At 34.5% G+C, this 27,229-nt stretch overlaps 1 non-coding gene and 1 pseudogene across 1 annotated transcript; both read right to left on the reverse strand.

Moving 5' to 3' along the window:
- Nucleotides 1-27,229, reverse strand: part of LOC101092490 — a 135,281-nt pseudogene that overhangs the window by 32,088 nt on the left and 75,964 nt on the right.
- Nucleotides 23,382-23,452, reverse strand: LOC111558611. The gene has a single exon (XR_002739701.1). It is a non-coding gene; the product is annotated as a small nucleolar RNA SNORD56 (small nucleolar RNA).

Here is a 27,229-nt window from a genome sequence, read left to right on the forward strand (position 1 = left end):
TTTAGATATTATGGGGAATTTCTGTTGTATTTAATTATAGTTGATTTGGACACATTCCTTTCTAGATAATTACTTTCCAAAGGACAATACTTGTAGGAGTAATGGTAAAGATTTGTATAACCTATGAATTCTTTTCCAAGATTATGCCTATACTTATGCAATTTCAAGACCATATCATCACCACCTAAGTTGGTCATTTATTAATGTGCATGATCTTTCACGACTTAGTACTTCATTCCAGAGAATGATCAACTATTTTCTAGAGCCACAGGCATGTATTTTTTTCTTACAAGTGAACTAAAAATATAAAGCAAATGAACTAAAGCTATAACAATGCATCTTGGGAGTAGACAAGGTATAAATATTAAAGAAATAGTCAAACTTATACATTACCAACTTAAAAAAAGTTATCATTTATCAATGGTGTAAGCTTAGATATTAGAAGAGTTGGATTCTCCAGAAAAAATGTAAAACGTGTAAGAAAACTGAACAAAACAGAAGATAGATTGAAAGTAGTAGACAAGTTATTTGAAAGCAATATGAGTATTTCAAATGGCATTTGTGGCCCATGGGAAGACACTGTTATACTTTGACATGCTATTTTAAGATCTTTTAGACATTTTGGCCCCCTTAGTCCAGAGCTTTTGCTCATTAAAGACGATCTCCCTTCCTTATTTTTATAAACGTTCCTGGTCTTGCACTTTCAGCCACACATGCAACCATCTAAGGAAGCCACAGTCCTTGAGGTTGGGCTTTAGTGAAATATTAAATCATTTTCTAGGCTTCCCTGCTTCCAGGGACTTTGTGAATTCACCATGCCACCATGCAGTAGTTGCTAGGTTACTAGTCAGCATTGACTAACTGCACATCACATATCCTCCCTTGACTTCATGGCTTTTTGAAGAATATTCATTCAGTCCTAAGTAGAAGTTTGGCAGATGGATGGAAAGTGGAAGAACATTCCTTGCAGAAAGCACAGTGTGATCAGCGTACAGAGGCAGCATAACTGATTATTTAAGAATGACTGGCCCAGGGAGAGGGAGTTAAGAGGATCGAGTAGTAGGAGGACCCTGGGCTTGTCTCGTCCCTGGAACACAGTTAGATCAACATCAAATCAATATCAAACCATTTTAATCAACTAGGAAATAGATCTGAGGATGAAGAGAGCAATCTGCATAATTTGAAGGAGAGAACATGCAGGTATGCAGTGCCAAGGGGTGAGCTGGGGTAGAGAAGAGTCAAGGTGCTGAGGTGTCGCAGAGTGGAGGGAAGTCTTTTGGCTGAGAGTAGAGAGACAGGATGAGAAAGCAGTGTGTCGGGTTCAGGCAAGAAAATCACTCCCCTTGAAAGTAGGTGGAAAGAAAGAAAGAGGGAAAACAAGAAAGACTGGGCCCATCAGAAATGAAGTAATCAGAATGTATAAAAAACTCAAAACAGATTCAACTTTTCCTTATCCCACAGCACGCTTTTTTGCATACAGAATTAAAATACACTCGATCTCTATTTATAATTCCTTTTATAACTATATATTATAATGAAAATTGTCCAGTTAAAACATTGGATATATCATATATTTTACGATTGGGGGAAAATATAACAAATAAGTATTGTTTTAATGTTATATATCTAAAACATATATTAAATATTATAAATAGGCCCTCAGCAATATAGTGTACAACTCTAAATGCAATATGTTCAATTTGACAAATATACCTGTGAAAATATCCTCATAGGTACGATGGGAAATTACATATTTGAAGTCTTCTTATATTTATGCATATGGGGGAGGGTTTATATCATCACTTTAAGCTATGCAGTTCTATTTTAATCTGTATTTCACCATACTACTTGCTTTATCCAGAAAAAAAATTCATTTTAATGGCCACAGATTAATTGTAGAAATAATGTCTTTTCCATTTATTCTATGTTTTACTATGTATAAGCTTTATATCTTTGGGCAAATTATTTAGCACTTAAGACTTTAATATTTATGTCATAAAAGTATCAATGATGTTTTGATAAGAAAAATGACTATTTAGCAATAAAGATCATTATGATCTAAGCTTTATGTATCATTTGAAGACTTACGGTATGCATTTACTTAAAAATACCCCCAAATCACCAAATAATCCCTATTCCTCTAACGAAGAATACCACTCTGATGGTATTTCTTTTCCTCTAGATTATACAGTACCAAGAAAGTAAAGAGACGGTGTGTTTGCTTGTTATTATTGTTGTCTTATTATAGTTTCCACTGTTGTATTTCCCAGTAGTAAGAGTATTAAAGTAGAACAGAATGTGTTTGTGTGTAATTGAAATATAATTTACATACCATGCAATTAGCTCTTTTAAAGTATAAAATTACATGAATTTTTGTACATTAACGGAGTTGCACAACCATTATAATCAATTTTTGAACATTTTCATCACCTCCTCAATAACTCATTAACAGTCCCTACCAGGGTCACTCTTTTTTGCCTTCAAAATTCTCAATTTAGAGTTAACTCTAAGCACACATAATCAGTTTTTCTCTCTGTTATTCTTTGCTTTATTTTCTCAATTTGGTAGATAACACAAGTGATTAGAAGCACATTTAATCCCCTATTCTCTGGCACAATACAGCTAAATAGTTTTTAGCTACAAGTTTATAAGTAATCTAATTCTTTTGATAGCAGTAAAAGTGGCATGAAAAATACAATAACTTCCCTTTAAAATGACCCCCAAGCATCTCTGGATGGTAGTATGAATATTTAATTTTAAAGATGAGTTTATTTAGTTAAAATAAAAAGTTAGCTCTTACAGTAAATGTTATTTACTACTGAGGGTGATTTATCAACATAATTAGCAAAATGCTTGATAAAATTTTTCCTGTAAGCTGAAATTTACTTAATATCAGAAAAAGAAAATACGTTTATATCATCTCTCAGGTCAATGGGGAAAAACTAGGGAAGACCTGCTTTCCAAGCAAAAATGACATTGTGATCTATTCATATCTCCAAGTCTAAAATTTCCATTTACAATGACATAAAATCACCCGCAGGGCAGCATTCCCTGTGACCCATGGGTGTGAGACTGTCTTCCAAGTAAGGTATTTTAGATCCAAGAGGCTAAGTTTTTTCTGTCATCATATCCCTGATATATAGCTGTGTCCAGGACAGAATTCCTAACTTCACACTAAATAGCTCTGTCTCCCAAGAAGAAAGTGGTTCCTTAACAACATGTTTCTTATTGAGGAAATACAGAAAGAGTTGGGTTTCCAGAGGGGAATTGATATGTTGCATCAATATAGATGTTTTCTACTAGATAATACGCCTGGCGGTGGGTGTGGATCTTCTGATCAGATTATATTGCACAGTGTTATCTGCCAGACAGGATTCCCAGCACCACAATTAGTGCTCTGCAAAACACACAGCACACAGGAGGTGTGGAGGACTCATTACACATCCTGTTAATGGCTTAATCCAATTATTACCTGGGTTGTTTTAGAGACTGACTTACCAATTTAAAATGTATTTGGGGCTGTAAATCACATGTTAAGGAGACAAATACCTGCACAAATACTGCTGCGATATGGACCTTCTTCCACATGCTTAGCCACAAGACTTCATGATGGGATTATAAACACTAGTTTAGTGTGCATTACAATGCTGTTTCTCCGGGGTAGGAATCTCAATTACTTTGATTCCGTACTTTATCTAGTATTAAAACTTGAGGTTTTGCACCAAGCCCCTGAAACAGATGCTGACTCCAGGGTATAATTCTTGTCAAGGCAGCCAAGTAATGTGGCCTCCAGGACGAGACACTGCTATCACTGTGGATTATAGACTGCCAGGACTGAAAGAACTAACTTGGAAGTGGAGTTTATAGATTTTCTCTAATTGTGAGCCTTCAGCTGGTAATGCAACAATTTGGCATTCTGCTTTCAAGGTACACTTATCCACTGACGATAGTCTATGCTTTCAAATTTTAGAGTAAATGAATAATAAGACTTACATTTCACTATGGCTTTAAACTTCTCAAAATACTTTCATATGTTTTATATTTTGCTTGGGTATACAATATTTAAAATATCATCCTTTACAAAAATGTGAAGAATGTTACCTTTTAAGTCTTCCTGGAAATCACTACATTTTTCACATAAACTTAAAAATAATTTTGAAAAAAACATTTTATTCAAAGTTATAGCACTTTCAATTTAAAATATTCAGTTTTGAAGGAGCATCAAATCGCTTTCTGAGTATACACTTCTTATTTGATAAAACATTTAATTTCATGATTTTTGTTAATTCTGTATAAGATAAACTAAAAGACAATAGATATAGAGGAACAGACAATAAAGAGTAATAGACAAAAATGAGCACTTCACAGAAGAAATGAAAATGGCAAACGAACCTATGAAAATACACTACACTTCATTAGGCATCAAGAAAATGGAAAGTAAACTACAGTAAGATGACATTTGACAATCACCAGTTAGGTCAAAACCAAAGTGAAGGCAAAGAAGTGAATAAACAGGAATGGCAAGCATGGATGGTGAGGGTATAACTGGGATGTCCATCTTGGGAAAAAATCTGAACTTGTCTGATAAAATTAGACACATGAATAACCTATGACTCAGCAATTTCCATCTTCCTTACATAAGATAGAGACATATTTTTAGATACATCAAGCACAGCCGAGTTGTTCATAGCAATATTTGCAATGTTATTATTTATAATGCAAAAACTGGAAACATTCAAAGCATACATTAACAACAAAAAAAATGAAATAGTATGATATATACATATAATACAATATAACAGGAAAGATGGGGCAAGACTACTTTTATCAAAAAAAATGAGAGAACTATAAGAAGGACAAAAAATATTTTTATAGGACTCAAAACCAAATAAATGTAAATAATATTTTCATAAATGCATTCATATATGGGAATGCCTTAAAAAAGAAAAAAGAAAGGATAAACATTAAATTCAAAACAGAATTACTTCTAGGGTGGTTTGAAGGGTGAGTTGGTGAGAATACATAGCTGTGTTTTTAATGTATGCTTCCAGGATTTATACATAATTTTTATATCCTTGGGTATATTATTGCATACACCATACAAAATTGTTATCTAAAAATATATTTTCTATCAAATATAATCCTCAAAATTCTAAATCCATTACTTTGCAATGTCTAAGTCAAATTTTTATGTCTAATTTTATCAATGATATTAAAGTCAAAAACATTGTCTTCTAAGTTTATATTTGATAAATACTTCAGAAATGTAGTTTTTTAATTATTTAATAAACAAAAGAAAAAAGCAAATTCTTTCTGTCCTTGTCATTGAACTCCCCTTGATTGTCAGTCAAAGGATTTTGGCAAATTCTGTACATCACAGTATATATTGAAAATGTTGAAAAGCTTATATTCATAAACTATAGTTTCATAAATTTGAGAATCCGTACAACATTACTAGCCACAATTTACAAAGATGTGGGCAACTTCTCATGACCTAGAACCCTTCCAGGGAATGTACAATAACCTCTAACTGGATTTGGAACTAATCCTTTTTCTTAGTTTTGTTTTTGTACCATTAGTACAGATGTCACTATATTTTTTTGCCAGTTTATTTAATGCTGTGTTAAAAATGAACCCAAAGACTTGAAAATTCCCCTTGTCAAAAGTTTTACAAAGTAATAAATCTTCTTTGTATTTGTCTATCTAAAACGTTACATCAAATAAGCAGAATGGAGAACTTCATAATATTCGTACTTCATTATGAATGAAATTCATTACTTGAAAACAGTTCACATATTCTCAGCATTTATTAAATTATCAACTGCATTAGATATAAAATGCTACTGATTCTGTTTTCATAGCAGGCTGTCACCTAAAGACTGTGTTACATTGTTACTGACAAGAAAACAATGAGGTTTCTATATCAGGATGGTTCTTCTCTCTTACATGTTATTAAGTAAAAGTATATATATTTAATATGCTAATGTTTAAATATCAAAGGAATATCGCCTTTTATAAACACATGAAGCATAAATACAGAACATGTGAGACCCGCAGAGCAAGTTCTGAAAACTGCTAAACAGTCTACAGTCATGGAAAATGTTGATAATTTGGTAGAAAAAAAATTAAAAAAAGAAACTTCTAAAGCAGTATTACATAATCAGCATAACTGCTCTTTTCATAGTTTAGTTACAACCTTAATATTTTAAAAGAAATGAAAAGACAAAATAACACAACACGCTTTTGTCCAAAGGAGTTACATTTTCACCTTTTCCCCACAAAATAATGAGTGAGATAAAGCCAATCCCCATCCCAGAACTGTGATCACGACACAGGGATAGTTTCTTCCATTATAGCATGCTGAGAGAGAGAGAAGGAAAGTGCCGTAGCTTTCTATTGTTGCATAATAAATTATATCACAAGTTACTGGCTTCAAGCAACACATATTATCTCCCAGTTTTAAAGCTCAGGAACCCGTATCTGGCTTACCTGGGGATTCTGCCTCAGTGTTTCTCAGGGACTGCAGTCAAGGTGGCCACTATGCTGCAGTCAGTCACATGGAGGCTTATTTGGGAAGAATCACTCCCATACTCATGGTGGATACTCATTCTGGTTCGTTGGATTATGTTCCTTACAAGTACTTTAACAAAGAGTTTCAATTCCTGGCTAGCTGTTAGCTGAAGATAAACCCTCAGTTTCCTGCCATGCATGCCCCTCCATGGGGAAGTTCACAACATGATGGTTTCTTTCAAGTGAGACGGCAGGATAGAGTGTAAGCAAGATGGATGTCACAGTCTTTATAAACTAATTTTGGGACTGATATCCATCACTTTTGCCATATTCTGCTTATTGGAAGCAAAGAACTGGTTTCAGCCCACATATAAGGAGAGGGAATACTACAGGGAATACCAAGAGGTGGGATTGTTGGGAGCCATTTTAATAGCCTTCAGAACAACAAATTTCTTTCTGAGTTTGAATCTATAGCTCACATTTTAAGACATGAATACTAATTTCAGAATCATCACTATGATAGAATGATAGGTAAATTTCTATAACACTTTAAGGAGGCCGTAAGCAATGTTGAAATATGCATTTGGCTAGTTGACTTTTTATGTGCTAGAGTTGAAAGTTAATAGAAGATTTGGGCCAAACATTAAGACTGAAACTGAAGTGTGATGCATGCCTGGTTGTTTTGGTCCTTACTTGACATTATGTTATAATTTAAAGCAGGTATCCATGTCATATTCCAGAATTTAGATGAAACATTTGAACATCAAATATGATATTTTGTATTTTTGGTAGATAGCATTTACATAACTAAAGAACTTTCCATTTATTTTTAGATTTTTTTAAAAGGGTTTTTATATTGCATTTGTGTTTTGAACTATCTGAAATATTTTTTATCTACCTGCAAGCATAATGACATTTTTTTCCTGTAGTTTATGAAGGTGGCAAATTATGTCAGTAGTTCTCTTTGATGTTGCAACATTTTGAATTCCCAAGACACCCCCCCCCCACACACACACACACAAACATGCTTGAAGAAAGCATTTTAGGTGCTTAATTAAAACATATGTATTATATATCTCACATTCCATCATCTCTGTTTATCTTTACACTAATATCACCCTCTCTTCATTACTGCAGATTATAATTACCTTGAAATCAGTAAGTCTTCTCACTCTGTTCTTTTTCTAAATTGTTTTGGATAATCTAGGTTCTCCTATGCATTTACATACAAATTTTAGACCATGCTTCTAAATTTCTGGGAAAAAAAAAACACTTCAGAAGTTTTGACTTGGATTGCATTAATCTTTACACAATAATTTAGAGACAATTACACATTAATAATATTGAGTCTTTTGGTCAATGAATATAGTAAATCTCTCAACTTATTTAGTTTTTCTTTAATCCTGCTCAGAAATGTTTAGAAATGTTCAGAAATGTTCAGTATACAGGTCTGATACATATTTTTTTCTTTTTTCTAAGTATTTTGTGATGTATGTTTTATTTTGGATGCTATATTTTTGGATGATTATAAATTATATTGTTTTATAATTTCAAATCCCCATGTTTGTTGGTGATTTAAGAAAGAAAATGAATTTTCTATTGATTTTTATTTCCCAAACTTGCTAACTTTGTGCATTAGTATTACTTATTTTAAGTAGAGTCTTTATGATTTTCTCCCTAGATTATTATATCCTCTCCCAATAAAGACAATTTTACTTCTTTTTCAAGTCTGTTAAGGAAGTAAGGAAGTTTTATTGTTATAAAATGCTACCTGGTAACACAGTATTAGAAGAAAATATGCACAGTTCTCACTTGGCTTTAATTATATCGAGGTACTTGATACCTATTAAAAAGAAACTCTTAATTATGAATAACCAGATTGATTTAGGACAAATTTTGTTATGAATTATCTTTCCCCTTTCCTAGAGGAATCATATTTTATTGAGAGAATTTTCTTCCAGTTCTCTTTTAGGATTAAAGAGCCCTTCCAGTCTAATCCAATCATCTGTTTTTAACACTAGCTTTTATTAATTAACTGCATAGTGCTCTGTGTGCTTGTGTGATACGTACAATTATGCAACTAAAAAGTAACAGTGTATATGTAATTCCAAAGTTAGAGGATTCTTTCTTAGGGCTGTTTTCATTCTTTGAATAATTTTGGTGCAAGTAGAGTTCCCAGTATTATCCCATATCTTCCCTAAAATGATTGTTCCACTAAATTGGTTCCTGCCATTGCAGCAGTGCTCAAGCTGTCTCCTCGGTTTAATCAAATTCTCCACAATTGGAAATAAGAAGAACTTGAAACATAACAGAAAACCTGAATCTAAAAGTTTTGGGCTCACACATTTTGTTACCAACAGTGGAAGTGCTAATTAGGAGTCCAGGCTTAAATTTTTAAAATTCAATTTGTTTGTTTGCATAAGCAAAGAGGTAGGAAGCATGCTACAATCTATCTCTCCTGCTTATCCTGTCTAAAAACTCTGTAGAAAACAAAGAAAGCAACTATGTAAGGCATCCAAAAAGCAAAAAGGAAGGAAGGGTTGCAGAGGGAAGTTAAACCTGGATATGCAACAGGGAAGGGGGATGAGTTTCCTAATTTCCTCCTCTTTTCTCTTGAAGATTGGACCCAAAGTTAGATAGACCTCAGTTAAAAAGTTTCACCATGGTGGTCTTGGCACAGGCAGCTAAAGCTTAAAGCAAACAAAATAAACAAACAAACAAAAACCCCCCAGAAACCTGTTTTAGGGCCAAAGGACCAGGAAAACAGTTTTCAGCCAGAAATTATGGAAACCTTAGAGAGAGAAGAGCTAGGGGATATCTCCTTTTTCTGTAAACGGGTGTAGAGACCTGCACAAATCCCTGGGTTACCTCTGTGCTGCAGGTGAAAAGGACACACCAGAAACAACAAAGCAAAGTTGGAGAGAACTGAGTCTGAGTTTACATTTCCACCAAACTGTCAAAATTTTATACATGCATTGGGAAGACCCAAAGAAGTATAGCAAAAGCTTTGGGAAATGGACTAAAATTTAAGGAATCACTTCAGATTCAGACTAACTCCTAAATGTTAATATATGAAGGAAAGGCCCAAACATAGAACAAGATTTTTGACAGCTGAACTGATGTTGGGACTACTGACCATGGGAATTTGTGGTCTGAACCTAACTGTGGTGAATACCTGCTGAAACAAACACTTCAGTGTTATCAAGTTCAGACTGTTGACAAACTAAAGCTTGTAGACCAAGTCCAGCTCCTGACTATTCTGGCAAATAGGTTTATTGAACCATGATGACACATTTTCATTAATATATTATCTGTGGCTATTTTTGAAGTACAATGGCAGAGTTGACTTGTCACAACAGATACCACATTGTATGTAAAATTTAAAAGATTTACTATCAATTCCATTTACAAAGATGTTTGTTTACCTCTGCTCTAGAGTATTTTAATAAGATCAAAACTCTACACATTAATATTCAAACTCTTCAGTATAAAAGCCAGAATGAGTCAATTTACTAACAACCAGGAAAATGACACTCATTCTCAAGGGAGAAGGCAATCAACAGTTGCCAGTCCAAAATGATTTAGATATTGGATTTATCAAATTAAGACATTAAAGTGCCTATTATAACTATGCTCAGTGATGTAAAGGTAACTACACTTGAAACAAATGAAAAGATTAAAGTTTTCAACAAATTAAGCAAAAAAAAGAATCACATGGAAATTTTAGAAATGAAAAAGATCCGAAATAAAACTTCAGAGCATGGTCTGAAGAGCAAAATAAAGACGATGGAAGAAAAAGTCAGTGAACCTGAAGTGAGTTTATGTCAAATTATCAACTATGGAATAAAAAGAGCAAAGAAAAGGAAAAACTAAAGAAGTAAAGAATCTCAGAGATCAGTGGTACAATAAAACAAAAAGGGGGATCAACCATTCATGTTTATGAAGTTGCAGAAGAAAAGAAGAAAGATTAAAAAAATACATTGAAAAATGTATGCAAAAAAACTACACAAAGAAATAATGGTTTAATAGCCACAAAATTTGGTGAATATGCACATTTACGAATTTAAGAAGTTCAGTTAATCTAAAACAGACTATATTTAAAGAAAGCTATGCCCGAATACATAATAATCAAACTTCTGGAAACAAAGATAATTAAAAATCTACACAGTAACGAAAAATTACATATTATGCACAAGGAATGATTACTTGAATACTGTGAACTTTTCATGAGAAACCATGGAGACCAGAAGAGAGGACAACAGCATCTTTAAAAGTGCTGAAAGAAAAACAAAACAAAACTCGCCAGTCCAGAATAATATATCCAGAAAATAAATTACCAGATGAAGAAAAATTAAAAGAATGTGTCACCACCAGACCTGCATATATATATATATATATATATATATATATATATATATATATATACATATATATATATATACACACACACATATGTATATATATGTATATTGGTATGAAGGGGAATGTCACCATAAACAAAGTTTGAAAATCAGAAGGAAGAGCAAGAGAAATGTAACACTCTGAGTAAATATAAAAGAGTCTTTCTCCTTGTAAGTTTAAAAATAATCTTTCACTTTTGAAAGCAAAAATATTGTCTGAGGTGCTTTTTAGTGTTTGTAGAATTAATACACATGTCAACTATGCAAGGTGGGAATAAAAGGATCTATATGGTTGTAAGACTTCAATATTTCAGTTGAAGTGGGAAAGTAATTTTAAGTAAAATGATGAAAATAAAAGTTACAGCATATCTGATGAGTTTTTAAAATCAGTGGATATAATACACTGTGTAATTATAACACATCACTCAAGGGTGAATGGGAAATTGGAGGAAGGGACTTAATTATTGTAACATTTCTGCATTTACTCAGAAGTGGTAACATATAACACTAGTAGATATCAAAGTCTTGGCAATATATAATCTCTGTGGAGCAACACTAAGAAGATAATGTGAAAAAGATGTAGCCATGAAATAAAAACTATAGAGAAACAAAGAAGAGATACTGAATATATATAAATGATACAAAAGACACAGTGAAAAAATAGGTCAACCCAAAAATAAATTATAAAATTATAGAAGTATATAAAATTATATTAATAATCATATTATATGCAACTGGGGGGAAAAGACCTAACCATATGCTCTCTGTAAGAAATCACTTAAGGATATGAAGACAACAAGTAAAGTAAGAGGTTGGGAAAAGGTATACCACAAAACACAAATCAAATAAATGCTGGAAAAGATGAACGCTTCTGGCCAAGAGCAGTGACCAAATTTAATCTCCTTCTTGAAAAAAATTATAGAAAAAAAATGAAACAACGGTTTTCAAGACACAGGATACCAAACAATAAAGGATAGTATTCTTAGACATGAGGCAACACATGAACTGAGCCCTATGACTACCCCAGCTTAGTGTCTTGTGCTACTCTTCTCTGGCTATTAAATACCACAGACTGGGTGGTTTAAACAACAGACATTTATTTCTCACCGTTATGGAGACTGGAAATTTCAAGATCAAGGTGCTGACAATTTTATTTTTGGTGAGAGCTCTCCCTGGCTTACAGCCGGCTACCTGCTCACTGTGTTCTCACATCGGGGAGAGAGAGCTCTGGTATTTCTTCCTCTTCTTATAAGGGTACTAGCTCTATCAGCACACCCTTATTAGAGCACACCTTTATGGCCTCATGTAACCTTTATCACCCCTGATAGGCTCTATCTCCAAACATAATAACACTGGAGATTAGGGATTTAACATATAAATTTTGGAGAGACACAAACATTCTGTCCATTATGTATCTTTATAGAGTTCTGGTGTAGAAGGAGAAAACTATGTGCAGAGTGGCAGTTGAGATGGAGCAGACAGTTGGCAAGATCAATGTGACTAGTATTTATGAGACATGGTACTGAACTATCCAGTAGAAGACTATCCAGAGAAACTATCCAGAGGACTATCCAGAGAAAAACTAGAAATATGCAGAGGTCCCCTTCAGGTGCTTGACAAAGTAGTAATTGTGGCAAGTGTCCTCAAGTTACCCAAGACTGGAGACAGAATCTCCTGAAGGGAATAGAGGGAAGAGTGCCTGGAATCCACACAAGGCTGAAAATAGTGCCCATTCTCACCAGCCAGACTGAAAAAATCTCGTAATTCAAGGGGCACTGAGTACAGTTTTCAGAAAGGTCTTGGTAGTAGGTAATGATCAGCCTAAGAGTAAAAGTTACTCTGATCTAGTCTAACTGATCTTAATAGCAATACACAGTGGGTTCAAACTGGTTCCAAGTAAGTTGAAAATCACTGACCTAGGTAATTCTTGAAAACACCCTAGCCAGGCACCAAAATTTCACTTGGACCTCAGTCTTCAAATAATGCACTTTTCAGGGTACCTGGGTGGCTCAGTCAGTTAAGCGTCCAGCTTTGGCCTCAGGTCATGATCTCCTGGTCTGTGGGTTCAGGCCCTGCATCAGGCTCTGTGCTGACAGCCCAGAGCCTGGAACCTGCTTCAGATTCTCTCTCTCTCTCTGCCCCTCCCCCACTCATTTTCTGTTTCTCTCTCTCAAAAATAAATAAACATTTTAAAAACTTTTTTAAAAATTTACTTTTCCTAGCATAACTTGATTCCACAAAGTATAAAGCTAGGAAGCTGTTAAAAAATATATATATATTTTTTTCATTTCTACAGAACTTTAGAAATATTAATTAGTCATAAAATAGCATCAATGGCTGATCTCATTATTTAATGACCACACAGATCATTCAAACTTTAGGTTTCTTAACATCTATGTCTGATTATCTTAATGGAATAGAAAAGATTTCAGAATATGCTTTTATGTCTGATCGATTATATTTAAAAGTATTGCATCAAATATTTTTTTCAAAGAGAAGCTTTGCTAAAGTGATCTAATTATATATTAGGAAATTAAGCCATTCTATGTAATTTAATAGCTTAATCCAAAATTTTAAAGAGGATCCAAATGGAATAGTATCTCATTCATAAGTTCAGCATACAAACCAACCAGAGATTTCCACAATTAAGATGATGAAAAATTAAAATGTGACTAATTACTTCTATGTACCGTGCCTAATGAGCATAAACAGTTTCAAGATATATTATCCCCAAACTGATATTTTCCTCAGAAATAATTTAGATAATGGCAGCATTTCAGGGCTCAAAGTAATAATTGATTTTTGCATCTAGTCAGAAAAAAATTAAAGTCAATGATTCTTGTTAAACTCTTATCTATGCTTCCTAATGGCAACCCCTTAATTTTACATTTTAAGAAAACATTAGCACATGTAGCCATGCTATAAAGAATGCTTAAATCGCAGTACAAAAGCAAAGATAAAATTAAATTTCTAAAATCAATGTTTAAGAGGGAAGGCTTCAGTTATTTGAAATCATATAAACATAACAGTGTTTCTTAAAATTGCTGAATTAAATATAATTATAGAGTGAAATTAGGATAAATTTTTACTGGTAATTTTCCTTTTACCTTACCAAGGAGATATACTCCTCATTTTATACAGATTATAGTTTCAGCCTGTTAGAACTCATGAAAGTAGTGAAAAAGAGCATATAATGTATGTGTCTAGGTTTATTCTTATTGGAATATCTTTTTCTCATGGTTTCAAGAAATAACTTTCAGCTTTGTTTCTTTTGCAGAGCAAATAGGACTTGCAGAATCTGTTTTGCCATCTGCAAAACATGGTCATTCAGATAAAAAAAAAATCATAGAATTCCTCCTAACCACGATCCAGTGTTCTTCTCAGATATATTAATGAAGAAATGCTGTTAGAAGTAACACAAAGAAATCAAATAAATTTAACTAGTAAAAAAATTAACAATTTTTTTAAAAATATCTAGAACAGGTTCCAGGATTGCCTGAATTGAGTGATTCAAATAAAATATGTATTTGTTTTCTCCGACACTCTGTTTCTCTTTTCTGTTTGTGAGTTGACTTATTACTCCTAGTTCTTTTATATGAATTGTACATAACTGCCCCCATCCATTATGAGTATGGATTCATCCTCATAACTCTGAATTCAAGAAAAAAGAGTGTATGCCTCTTGTTAATTTGGAAAATTCAGTAGAAGACTGATTTCTCCGGCTTAATTTGGCTTGTGTCAAATCCTAAGTGTTTGCAACATTACTGTATATAGAGGGATAGGCTTCAATTGGCTTATCTTGCACCATGTGCTTTCCTCTGGGGCAAAGAGAACAGTAGCCTGTCCTATGTTAGATTTTTTGTTGTTGTTACTTGAGGCTGTTAGGAGGGGCACAAAGAGGATTTTAAAAATTGAGTGTTCAATTAATCAGTGATTTAACAAACACAACTCTTGTTTCTACGTTAAGTTTTTACATTCAAAATACAGATATTTTAAATTTCATTTAGTTAAGTTAGTTTTAACAATCACTATTAAGGATGGTTTCATAACTTAGATAAAAGCACTCCTTTAATTATTTAAACTACATTTTTAGATTTATACATTTGAGTATCATTTTAAGCATTTTGAACCTCTGATACAACAAACTTACCAAAGAGTTAATTAGAGCAATCAAATATCTGTGATAAATGTATTTGTTTCCTGTAGATCCTTTAATAATTACCACAAACAAGGTGACATAAAATCAAGTGTTCTATTGGACAATCTGTTCGCGATCTCTTGTAACTTCTGGCTGCTGCAAATATAATTTGGCTTGTGGTAGCATAACTCCAACATTTGCTTTCCTTCACATGCCCTTCACTGTGTGTATAGACCTATCTCAAAACTCCATTTTTTTTTTTTTTTTTTTTTTGCCTATGAAAGTAAAAAGCATGAAGAACCCAAAGCAGCTGGGTGGTTTAACTTCTAGTATGATGGGATCATTGTTGTGTGTCCTTATGGAAGCATTCCTTCCTTTGGAGCTAGGACCTCTAGACAAGTAGAGCTTAATGTCATAGAGAAATGAAATAAAAATTTTGCTAGTGGATCACTGGGGCAATAGAGCACGTTTCCACTCCATTTTATACTCCTTAATTCCTAGAAACATAAATCCTGGCTATGGGAGAAATCCTGCCATGTATTGGATACTGACTTATTGGATATAGCCTCCTGGAGAACACTGTCCCTGCCCTGCAAATACTGCCACCTAACCTAGGTAGTACTGTAACTGAGTCTTCAAAAGGCTGTTCTACCAAGCCAGCTCTTCCAGGAAGACAGGGAACATGGTATGACCAGTGAATTCCAAGAACATGGGCCCACTGCCACACTTGATTTGTCGTGAAGTGAGTTCCTGGATCGGAACTAATATGTGGAGTACCATAACCATGAATAATTCTCTAAGTTCACAGATGGCAGTTCTGACAAAAGGATTTCATGAAGAAAAAGCAAATCCATACTTGGACTATTCCATTAAGAACAAAGGGATGACCCCTCTATGATGGAAGCAGTCCAATATAATTGACCTACGACCAGAGAGCTGATTTATTATCCTGGAGAACAATGCCATGTTAGGAAATCATTGTTGATTTCTGCTGTTGACAGACTGGGAAGTCAGCAGTTGCTCTAGCCAGGTCAGTCCTGGTGAGCGGAAATTAATGTTGCCGAACCCATGAAAAATCTTGATCCTTGTCATTATGGCTACTTTAGTCATGAACTCATTGAGCAATGACAAGAATGGCTTGGGAAGGAGGCTGACTGGTATCCACAGAATGTGTCATCCTATAAACTTGACTACTAAAATATTCCTCTTCTGAGATCACTCTTTGGTGAGCATTTATTTTTTTACAAAATTTTTTAATGTTTTATTTATTTTTAAGACAGAGAGACAGAGGAGTGGGGAGGGGCAGAGAGAGAGGGAGACACAGAATCCAAAGCAGGCTCCAGGCTCTGAGCTGTCAGCACAGAGCCCAACATGGGGCTTGAACTCACGAACTGTAAGATCATGACCTGAGCCAAAGTTGGACGCTTAACCAACTGAGCCACCCAGGCACCCCTCTTTGGTGAGCATTTATATACAACACAAATATCTTTATGTTTTTGCCCATTCAGAGAGGTCTATACACAAATTCTTCCCTAAATTTCCTTGTAAGCAATTTTCCTATTATATTCCTTATCACCAATTTTCCAATTATATTCCTTCCAAGTTCCTGATCAGCCAGCTAAACTGTTTGTTACAGCTTATATATCAGCTTATAAATCTATATTAGTCAGGGTTCTCCAGAGAAACAGAAACAGGATGGGATGATAGATAGATAGATAGATAGATAGATAGATAGATAGATAGAAATAGATAGATAGATAGATGATTGACAGGTAATTCTATATGTCAATCTAATTGGGCTACAGGTGGCCAAATAGACGGTAAGGCATTTTTTCTTGTGTCTGAGAGTGTTTCTGGAAAAGATAAGCTTTTGAATCATTAGACCAAGTAGAGAAGAACAGCCTCACCAATGCAAGTGGGCATCATCCAATGCTCTTGGACATCAAAACTCCTAATTCTTGGACATTTGGACTTGAACCAGGAATTGAATTATTGCCCTCCCAACACACACACAATTTTTGGAACTTTGGACTACAAAAGGGACTTATACCATTGGCTCTTGACTCAGACTGAATTTACACTACCAGTTTTCCTGTTTCTGCAGCTTGCAGATGGCAAATTGTGGGACTTCTCAGCCTTCATAATTGCATGAGCCAATTCCTATAACAAATCTCTTCAGATATATCATATTGGTTCTGTTTCTCTAGCGAACCCTGACTAAAACAGATTTACATATAGAAAGAGCTTTATTATAAGAATTTGGCTCACATGATTTTGGAGGCTGAGAAATCCCCAAATCTGTAACTGGCCAGCTGGAGACCTTGGAGAGTCGATATGAATAGTTCCAGTCCAAGTCCAAAGGCTTGAGAACCATGAGAATTGCAGTCTAAAAGCAAGCAGGTTCACGACCCAAGAAGAGCTGATGTTTCTTTCAGTTCAGGTTCAAAGGCCAAGTAAGACCAATGTCCTAGCTCAAAGTACTCAGGTAGGAAGAGTCTTTTCTTATTCTCAGGAGGGTCAACCTTTTTGTCTGTCCAACACTTCAACTGATTGGATGAGGGCCACTCACATGAAGGAGGGCAATCTTCTTTACTCAGTCTGCTGATTCAAATGTTAAGTCTCATCTAAAAACAGCCTCACAGACATATCTAGAATATTAGTCACATTGCTGCTGCATAACTTAACACTCATATCTCAGGGGCTAAAATCATGTATTTTCTTTCTTACATACGTACAGACTGGTTGGGGACGGGGGACATTATTTCAGGCATTGGTTAACAAATCAAACATTCTGGGACTAAAAATTAGCATGCTCTTTTCATAGCTCAAAGAAGCACAAGAAGCCAAGCCAAACTATGCGAAACATTACAGCCTCTGCCTATGTCATATCCTTCAGCACTCTATTTTTGAAAACATTTAATATCAGTAAGAGAGGAGTTATCTTGCAAATGATATGGTTATGTAAATCTATTAGAGAAAATGAATAAAAAGGAGTAACAATAAGCAATAATATAACAGATAATTAGCATTCTTCTCCATGCTGATTTTGTGTGGAATGTAGTTGTGCCTCTGATATGCCTAGGATCTCAAGCAGCATGTCTGAATACTTAGCTATGGAGTGAACCTTAAAATTACTTCCAGTTACCCATATGATGATCAAATACCTTAGTAACACTTGATTTAAACAATGGATCTAAGTAATAGATGCATGAAAATGCCACCTCTATAGATCTTTTCATCCAAAATTTGATGACTAATTGATTAACAATGCAGGGACACACTGATTCACAATAGACACTGATCAACTAAAGAATGATACCTTTATCGATCTCCTTTCCTCCTTTGTCAACCTTACCCACTTTAAATAGAAATAAAAAAGTTCAGTGGGCAGTTTAACACATAGGAGATTAAGGGTTAAAGACTAAAGCATGGTTGCGCTGCATTTCATATAACTCTAAATCATTTTTTAGAAAAGGTAAAATACTGATAAATTTTGGGAAATTTGAGATCCTCTGGTATGACACTAAACTGAAGTCACTATGGTTAATCAGATGTTCATTTATTTCCAGCTTCATACTATCCAATGTCTGTACTTGGTACAGCTGTCTGGTTGTCTCTGTGGGGTGTTATTGACTTATAACTTACAGTTAAATTGTTTCTTACATTATTTCATCCTTTAAATTGTCATTCTTACTTAACACAATCAACTTTATGGGAGGATATGGAGAGTTCATTGTTAATTAAATACAGATGAATAGTTACATTTTCATGGTTAATTTAATCAATGTTGTGGAAGCAATTATATTGGCCTCCTTTATATACGAAATAAGAAAAATATCCTTAGATGTTAATGTAAGCTGCCTTTTTATTTAGAATCATTTGTGGAAAACAAGACATTTCTAAAAATAATGCAGAGAATCTCAAATTTCAGTAAAGATTCTACAAATCATTGGTGTTTTAATAATGAATAAAAAGGTGACACATTTCTCAAGTTTATCTCTGAGAATAAAGCTTCTTTGTTCCAAATTCTTTCAACTCTTCCTAGTTTATCTGTTTTCTTTATTTGTTGAACCTATAATCTCATTACCATTTATTTGTTGCTTTCCTTTCTATTTCTGAGCAATTGTTTGCAGCACAGTCTCTTGGGATTTCTTTCACTTTTCTGAACTCACCTTTATCCCCTCAGTTCAACTTTTGCTTTTACTAACCATGCCTTGAACAGTTAAGCCTCACGTAGGAATCTTGGCAATATTGGCTTTTTCTCTCAATTGGACACTATATCCCCAAAGTGTTATTCCCCCCCTGCCATTCTTTCTTTTTCTTTTCAAAATAAATAAATCTTTCAGTGAATTAGGCTTCTGCCTACACTCTATATAATACCCCAGATTGTAGTGGTAGGAATTTCAATTCTTTCTATCTAATTAATGCAATTAAGATTGTCACTATTAGTGTATTGATAAATTAGACTTTACTTAAAAATCCCATTACCGTTCACAAGTTTCAGAATAATTGAATACATATTTTTTGAAAAAAAAATACTAAGCAAATTAATATCTGCATACCTGTTGCCCCAGATATTATTTTACTCCTTCCTGGATCAGGGTACAAAGATTTCTCTACTGCTTTAAAAAAAATTTAATGATATAATGCCAATAAAATAAATGTGTAATGTAACAATTACTGAAATGCTGAATACATTTCATGCAACCACAATTGTATTTAAAAGCTATCTCTAATTGAACTGGATTACAAGAGTTGATGCATGACTGAATTTTGAAAATATTTCAAAGATACTCATATATTCACACATGCATACACATATCTCTTCTTGCAAGGTAAAACTTTGTATGCTATCGTATTAATTAGTTCCTGGAACAATTTTTTTTTTCAACGTTTATTTATTTTTGGGACAGAGAGAGACAGAGCATGAACGGGGGAGGGGCAGAGAGAGAGGGAGACACAGAATCAGAAACAGGCTCCAGGCTCTGAGCCATCAGCCCAGAGCCCGACGCGGGGCTCGAACTCACGGGACGCGGGGCTCGAACTCACGGGACGCGGGGCTCGAACTCACGGACCGCGAGATCGTGACCTGGCTGAAGTCGGACGCTTAACCGACTGCGCCACCCAGGCGCCCCTCCTGGAACAATTTTTAAATATAATCCTTCATGCTTTCACATTTCTTTTGTTTTATTACATCTGTTTTTATTAGGATCCCCTTGCATTTCTAGCAGTTTTTTCATTGTATATTAAGTTCATATATTGCTTATAGTTTGTTGATTTATGCTATTTGTAAAGTGTGGCTTGTACAGTCATTGTTATTGTTTTTGTTGTTGTTGGTATTGTTGTTTATAAATTGAATAAAGTTCTTTCTATCTCTTAACCCAATTTGACTAGAAAGTCAGATATTTTTAAAGAAAGGTTTAGTTTATTCACCTTTTGAGTAATAATCGACATCTCTCTCTTTATTCTTTTAATCTTTATTTTGAATGATTAATTAACTTACTGTTACATTTTCTCTGTATATTTTCTAGATTCATCAAATTTCTAATCATTCTATTGTTTCCACTTGCAAATTTGGATATTATTTCAATATTACCATTTCAATCAGGGATAACTTCACTCACCCATCATATTAGAGAAATTTCTATATTATAAGAAAATTTTATATTATTTACCCCAACAAATATACCTTTTCTCCCCTCTATGTGCTTTATTTTTCTTCCACTTTTTTTCTCTCAAGTTGCTTTAGATGTCTCTTATATTTTCAAATAATTTTTTTTCTCAAATAGAATGCGAACAATGTAATGATATGCTAAGGCCTTTACTTTTCATTCATTCTAACTGTAATCTTTATCCTTCAATGTATTACAATACTTCACTCTTTTATTTCTTTTTACTTTTATATTATCGATATTTATGACAGTATTTTCTTCAAATTTAGGTCTGTTTGCTTTATTTGCATAAGAGGAAAGGCATAGATTATTAACAGGGAAATTTAAATAATGTGGGAACCGTGAATGAAGAGGTAAAATAAAACTCAAAAGTCGTCTTCAAATTTGACATTTTTTAGAGCTTAATCTATTTTAAACTATTATATGAATGAAAACTATCTACAATGGTCACGAACTTCACTATGTCTATTACATTTATTTGCAGATAAAACATGGAAGCCAGTGAACAGTCTTGCATGCCTTATCCCTAGAATAATAAAGTTTAAAATTCAAGTTTAATATTCTAAGGTTCAAATTTAAAATATAATTCATAATATATTGCAGAGTCAAGGAGTATCATATACTTTACATTTTCTTTCTGATATTATCAACAGTCGCTAAAATGATAATGCTACATTTATTTAGTGGTTGCTTTATGCCAGCCATTTTTCAATATGCTATAAACTGATTAACTCATTTCATCTTCCAAAGAAACTGTGAATTAGCACTATTTTTATCAGTACTACTTTTTTTTTTTTAACGTGTGAGGAAACTGATGCACAGGGAATTTAGGAAGCTTGCCTACTTAATTTCCTGTGGCTACTAGGTACAGAACCAGTACTTGAAGTCAGCAGTCTAGCTCAATATCCCATACTTTTAACCACTGTTCAATATGGCTGCTCTTTTCTCCCTAAAATTTCAAATTGGCTTATATTATATTTTTTACCTGTGTCAAAATTTTTTCTCAAGCTTTTTATTATATGATTTGATCTACTGAGTTTCATTTTCTTCACAGGCCTTTTTTTTTTTTTTTTCTTTTTTAAACTCTAAGACCTGTCTATTCCTGCTCTTGTCAGGACTGTAACCACTGTAAGTACATCGTATGTCTGATTCCTGGAACTCCCTTCACTTCTCTACTGGCTTGGAAACAGTTTCCTGGACTGAGCTTCTCTTCTCTGTTTAGTCTTTGGTATTGCTGAAATCCAGCACTTCTCAGAAACAATCCATGGTAGATAAATCTTCCCAACCAAGTCACTTAATGACTTCTGGCAGCATACAGGACTAATAGTATAGTTCCATAAATAATTCTAATTTTAAAATTATTTTTCTACCAAACATATTGTCAACAGATCTGGTTTCTTCTAAGGTCTCTTCCCTTTGCTTGCGGATGGCTACATTTTCCATCTCTTCATGTGGTCTTTTGTCTGATGTCTCTTTAATTGTCCAAATTTCCTCTTTTTATAAGGAGGATTGGATTAGGGCCCCCCTAATAGCCTAACTTTATTTACTCATTTCTTTAAAGGCACTATCTCCAAATACGGGTGCATTCTGAGGTATTGGGGTTTAGGGCTTCAACATATGAATGTGGGAGAGATACAGCTGAGCCCATAACAACTGCTAAACAGTATTTCATGGTATGAATGTACCATAGTGGGTTTACTATTCACCTATCAAAGGACATCTAGCTTGTTTCCAGTTTTTGGCTATTACAAATAAAGCTGCGATAAATGTTTGTGTGCAAATCTTTTAAAAAGTTTATGTATTTTTAGAAAAAGAAAGCATGAGCGGGGAGGGGCAGAGAAAGAGGGAGAGAGAGAATCCCAAGCAGGCTCTGCACTGTCAGCCCAGAGCCTGATGTGGAGCTCCATCTCACAAACCATGAAATCAGGACCTGAGCCAAAATCAGAAGTCCGAAACTTAGCCGACTGAGCCACCTAGGCGCCCCTGTGTCCAATTTTTAAAAAAAATTTTTTTGACATTTATTTATTTTTGAGAGACAAAGGCAGACAGAGTGCAAGCAGGGAGGGGTGGAGAGAGGGGGAGACACAGAATCTGAAGCAGGCTCCAGGCTCTGAGCTGTCAGCACAGAGTCCCGTGCAAAGCTCCAACCCAGGAACTGTGAGATCATGACCTGAGTTGAAGTCGGACGCTTAACCGACTGAGCCACCCAGGCGCCCCACCCTGTGTGCACATTCTAATGTAAACATAATCTCTTTGGGATAAATGTCCAGGAGTATAATTGTTGAGTCATATGGTAGTTACATATTATTATTATTATTATTATTATTATTATTAATTTATAAAATGTATACTCTCAAATTATCTTCCACAGTGGCTGTACAATTTTACATTCCCGCCAGCAATATATGAATGATCCAGTTTCTCCACATCCTTTCCAACATTTGATGTTGTCTCAAGGATTACATTTATCCATTTTGATAAGTGTATAGTGGTATCCAACTGTGGCTTTAATTTCCTAATGCTGTTAAACATTTTTTTCATGTACTTGTTTAACATCAGTATATTCTTTTTGGTGAAAATTCTCTTCATGGCTATGTTCATCTTCTATGTTTGTGGGGTTTTTTCCCTTTCCTTAACCTCCTTTTCCCCCCTCTTATTTCTTCACTCAGACCCAAAATATCAATACTCACTAGGTGAACTGTTGTTAACAAAAAATACTGTTATCACTGTAGTTTTTTCCTCTGCTTTCACTATTGATTTTGATATTTCATTACACATTTTAGATACCAGTCTTTTGTCAAATACTTGACTATCAATATTTTAGTGCAGTGCTTGTTTTTTCATCCTTTTAAAAGGGTCTTACACAGCTAAATTATTAATTTTTATGGTGTCCCACTGCATGCACTTTTTTCTTTTTGTGGATTATATTTTTGTGATAAAGTCAAAGAATTTAGTCCTAAATATAGGTGTTTCAGGACTCCTGGGTGGCTCAGTCAGTTAAGCGTCTGACTTCGGCTCAGGTCATGATCTCATGGTTTGTGAGTTTGAGCCCCGCGTTGGGGCTCTGTGCTGACAGCTTGGAGCCTGGAGACTGCTTCAGATTCTGTGTCCCCTTCTCTCTCTGCCTCTTCCCCATTTTTGCTCTGTCTCTCTCTATCAAAAATAAATAAATGTAAAAAAAATTTAAATATAGGTGTTTCACTTTTGTGCTTTCTTCCTAAAAGTTTTATAATTTTTCATATCATATTTTAAATTTATATTAAGCCTATTATCCAATTTTTGTATAACATTTGAGATTAAGGTCTAAGTTCACTCTTTTATCTACAAATGTCTAACTCCTCCAACACCACTGGATGAAAAATCTACCTGGCTTCCACTGAGGGTTTTTTTTTACACTTTTGGCAAAAATCTGTTAGGAATATTTGTATGGGAATGTTTCTTGGTTGTGTGTTCTATTCCCTTCTTCTGTATTTCTTCCTAACAGCCTACAGTACTTTCCTAATAGCTTACACAATTGCTTAAAATCTCCTTCATTTTTTGTTTCAACATAAATGAAATCAATTTCTCTCCCTTACTACATTAGTCTCTCTCCCTATTGCAACAGTCCTGAAAGAAAGCCTTCCTTGTCATTTTTAACCAGAATCCAGGGAAATTTCTCTTTGACACTTTGTACAGCTTTTATAGTGATTGCATCATATGCTGTACTATGTACATACATACACAGTCTACTGGTGCCATTTTGCCAGTTTGAGTAAGTGTAGAAACTTTAATTGCTTTATGTCAGTTTACCCTTTCCATTTATAATATAAATATCTTTAATATTCTTCCATATACATTAGCATCCATACCAAGAAATGTTATTACTTTTGCTTCAACAGTCAAAGAAAACTTAACTCCAGAAGAGAAGGAAAAGCTGTTGTATTTAACTCTAAGTTTGTTTGCCATTTTTTTTTATCCTTCCTTAGGTTTCAACTTTCCTTATTTCATTGTTTCCTTTGTGTTTAGAGAGTTTTATTTAACCATTTCTAGGGTAGGTCCATTGGGGAAAAAAAATCTCTTACCTTGTGAGAATGTCTTGTCTCTTAATCCTGAAGGATATTTTTTCTTGCTATAGGATTCTGAGTTGACACTTGAAAAATATTGTGCCACTTCCTCTGGCCTTTTTGGGTTTTAATGAGAAATCCCCTGTCACTTGAACTATATTCCCCTTATAGGTAAGGTGTCATTTCTCTCTCACTGCTTTCCAGACTCTTTTCTTTGTCTTGAGTTTTCAGAAGTTTGACTATGATGTATCTTGGTGTGGATTCCTTTGAATTTATTCTTAACATTTGTTCAGCTTCTTGAATCTATAAGGTTTAAGTATTATGCCAAATTTGGTAAATTTCTGGCCATTAGTCTTTGAGTAATTTGTGCAGCCATATTCTCTTTCTCTTCTTCTTCTAATACTTTAATTACACAAGTCTTAGAACTTTTATTGTGGTTCCAGTGGTCCTTACGGCACTGTTCACATTATTTTCCGTCTTTCTGTTTTCTATTTTCAAGTTCACAGATTTTTTGCTGTGCCTCGTCTATTCTAGTGTTGGGTCTATCCATTGAGTTTTATTGCTTTTATCTGCTATTATATTTTGTTGAGATGCTATGTTTTTGCTAAGACAATTATTTTTCAATTACTTTGAGAACTTTTCTGTACCTTCTCATCATGACATTATTATGATTGCTGCTTTAAACTCTTTGTCAGAGAGTTTTCATGATCCTAACATTTTCATGATCCTAGTGTTGGCCTTTATTGATTTCATTGTTTCATTCAGTTTGAGATATTTATGGTTCTTTGTATGACAAGGAATTGTTTATTAAAGTCTGGACATACTTGATGTATTATGAGACTTTGGGCCTTATTTAAGGCTTCTGTTTTAGTTGATTTCCTTTAATGATGCTCCTCCCAGATAAAGGGAATGTGTTGACTCATTACCACCAGAAAGATTAGAAACCAGAGTCTGCCCAGCCTCTGTCAATGCACAAAAAAGGATACTCTTTGTTATGGAGGTCTCTGGCTCCTCATTAGGCCTCCAATGATAACCTTTTGACTGGAAAAATTAGTAATCTATCATTCTTTTTTTTTTAAGGTTTTATTTATTTTTGAGAGAGAGAGTATGAACAGGAGAGGGGCAGAGAGAGAGGGAGACAGAGAATCTGAAGTGGGCTCTGTGCTGACAGCAGCGAGCCTGACTTAGGGCTTGAACTCACGAACCAGGAGATCATGAACCTAGCCGAAGTTGGGCACTTAACCGACTGAACCACCCAGGCACCCCAGTAGTCCATCATTCTTATATCTCATGGATACCCTTCAGGGAAAGTGGCCTCATAACTCATGGGTAGAAGTAAAATTTTTGACACTTCCTTGGCCTTTTCTCTCTTTTTGTAAGTTTTTAATTTAAATTCCACTTAGTTAACACACAGTTTATTATCAGTTTGAAGTGTACAATTCAGTGTTTCAATACTTCCATATAACACCCAGTGCTTGTTGCAAGTGCAGTCCTTAATCTCCATCACCTATTGAACTCATCCCCCCCTACCCTCTGCCAGTTCCCCTCTGGTAACCATCAATTTGTTCTCTGTAGTTAAAAATCTGTTTCTTGGTTTGACCTCCCTCTGTCTCTCTTTTTCCTTTGCTCATTTGTTTTATTTCTTCAATCCCACATATGAGTGAAATCATATGGTATTTGTCTTTCTCTCCTGGCTTTTTGTGACATTAACAGCAGGGAGGAGGAGTGCCTCATTATTGATATTGGTTTAGAAATCCAAGCTTCTCTTATAATCCCCATAAAATAAAGAGTGGCCTTATTATTGCCTGGTAGGATTGAAAGACATGGCTCCCAATTAGGTCTTCCCTCACCCCACCTCACTGGGGGAGTTGGGAAGCTTTGTCACGGTGTGGTGATGCTGGAAATCTAAGATCCCACTTGAACTTTGCTGACATGTGCTATTTAACTAGAGTAAAGCTTTATTTTTTCCTAAAAGTTTCTGTTTTATCTATTTGTCCCTTTTCTGGATCTTTGGCTAAAGATGCAGACTTTTCGAGGAGTGTTTTGTTTGCCTCTATGTGTTGGTATTCTCAAGTGGTAGCTTCTTCAGTTCCAAGTTTGGAAAATATGAGACAAAAAGAAAAGCCAGGAACCAATAATCATGCATTACTTGGGTTTTTATGTCTCTCATCACTCTACCTTTTTCTCTTTACCTCTCAGAATCTTCTTATGTTAGTTTCACATAGAATATCCAGGATTTATAGTTGTATATAGTGGAGGGAAAAGAAAAAAAAAGTACTTTACTCATTTTTCTCAGAAGCAGAAGTCCTCAACTTTTTAAATTAATGAATTCTTTTGTATTTTTTTCTTCATATCGTGGGTGTCCTTCATGGTGTGGTGTTCTTGGTTTTGGGTGGATGGAATGTAAATAGGGTTATGTGGTGAACAGTCAAGTTGCTAACTTTTATAATAGATGATACTTAAATG

This window comes from Felis catus, chromosome F2 (assembly GCF_018350175.1).
Source record: "Felis catus isolate Fca126 chromosome F2, F.catus_Fca126_mat1.0, whole genome shotgun sequence".
Lineage (NCBI taxonomy): Eukaryota > Metazoa > Chordata > Mammalia > Carnivora > Felidae > Felis > Felis catus.